The following is a 2,053-nucleotide window of genomic DNA, read 5'->3' as shown; positions in this document are numbered from 1 at the left end:
CCTGAACGGAGCTGAGCCATCAGCCCTGCCCCAAATGGTCCAAAGCAGGCTCATTGCAGGATGCGGAGCCCTCCAGCTAGATGAGAGGGTCTAGATCTGCTGCTGGGGAAGAGTGTGTCCTGCCTTCTGTCCCTCTGAAATCTTTGGGTGTCCATTAGCCCCTTCTGTCTACAAACCTAGGCCATGGCACGCTAAAACTCCGCAGCCTGGAAGCTCCCTGAGCTGAGAAGCCAGAGGAAGACTCTTCTGAGTGCTCCTCCATCAGCCTGGTGGGGAGCCGTCTAGCCCGATTTTAGCCTGAGCAGCAACGTGCTTGCTTGGCCCAGGGCCAGGCTTGGCCACCATCATTCCTTGGACATCATTCCATGACGGTTTAGCCAGGCGGCCATGGTTCTGCGGCCCCCGCCCCGCCCCTGTGTCCCTGCGGCTCCGCCGCTCCCGGGCCGGACTCCCATCCTGCCTTTGGCCGGGCCTCTCTGTCATCTCTGGCGCCATTGCTCTCTTGGACTCTGGGGGCGCTGTGGGGACGGGGGCGGGGTCAGAGGAGGCCCCGCCCCCCTGAGTGCCATGCCCGGAAGCACCCTCTGGCGCGGAGGACGGTTACGCGCCGCCCCTCCCCCTGCACCGCCACCCCGCCTACCACGCGCCTAGATCTTGGCTGGATGCCCACTGCCTAACGGTCGGCCTCCTCACGGTAGACCACCCTCGTGGGTGGGTAAGTGGTAAGTGGGCCTGCAGAGTTGCTCTCGGGGGTGGGGGCGGAGCCCCGCGGGCACCCCCGGTGAGCGGGGGTGGCTCTGGTGTTCTCCCGCCTCCAGCTGCTCGTGGCCACCAGGCCTCTCCGGCCCGAATTCCGCCGGACCGTGCGCCCGCTGAGCCCCGTTCCGTGAGTACCGCCCCAGCCCTCGCCCCGATCCCCCCGAGGGCCGCCCTCCAAGGAAGGCCCTCGTCCTCCCACTGGCCTTTTGGGGAGCCCTGCCCCCACCTGGACCTCCATGCGGGGCCCTTCGGACCGCTCCGAAGGCTGAGAGCCGGTCGACAGCCAAAGCCTGACCTGGGCCTGTGTCTCCAGACCGGACCCCCAGAGCCGCTTCCCCTTCCGGAAACGGGCCTTCAGCGTGACCTGGACAGCCACCCGCGCCCCGAACTTCCAAGAGGCAGCGCCCCCCCAGGAGATGAGATTGGGCAGCTGTGTAGCCCCGGCCCAGAGCACGGAGGCCCCGAACACGGGCGCTTCCCCTGCTGCAAGCTGTCCCCGGGGGCTCCGCTCTGAGACTGACCTGGCCCATCCAGCCCAGACCCGAGACCCCAGCATCACACTGGTCTGGGTCTCTGTCCTCTGGTGGACTGGGGGCCAACCTGTCCAGCCTGAGGACGCCCAGCACCGCCTTCTCTCCCCGAGGAAGCCTCATTTCTTCTGCCTCTGCTGAGTAATGTTCTCTCTTTTCCTTCTTAGCCTTGGTAGGCCAACACCTCGATGGCTCCCCTGCCCCCAGGTTGACTTTGACTTCTCTTGACGGGTCATGAGCCCCTTGATATTGACTGACCTTTTCCCTGAGACCCAACCCCCTAAAAAGGATCTCCTATCAGAGACCAAGTGTGGTCACTTTCTGCATTCCAGGACGCCTGAGACCCAGCTCTTCCCAGAGTCAGATGTCTGCGAAGAGCTTAGATTAGGGCAGACCCACTATAAACTCATAATAAATTATTATTCCCTTTCCGAAGCCGTCTAGAACATGTTCTCGATGACTGATTTTTTTATGAAATATTTTATTTTGGGTTTCACAATTTTTCCCCTAATCTTACTTCCCCCCACCACCTGCCACAGAAGGCAATATGTCAGTCTTTATATTGTTTCCACAGTATACATTGATCCAAACTTACTGTGATGAAAGAAAAATCATATCCTTAAGGAAACAGCATAACGTATAAGAGATAGTAAGATCAGATAACATATCAGGCCTGGGGCTGCTTAGGTGGCATAGTGCATAAAGCACTGGACTTGGAGTCAGAAGTACCTTGGTTCAAATCCAGTCTCAGACAGTTAATAATT

Source organism: Macrotis lagotis, chromosome X (genome assembly GCF_037893015.1).
Source record: "Macrotis lagotis isolate mMagLag1 chromosome X, bilby.v1.9.chrom.fasta, whole genome shotgun sequence".
Lineage (NCBI taxonomy): Eukaryota > Metazoa > Chordata > Mammalia > Peramelemorphia > Peramelidae > Macrotis > Macrotis lagotis.
This window is presented reverse-complemented; position numbering follows the sequence as displayed.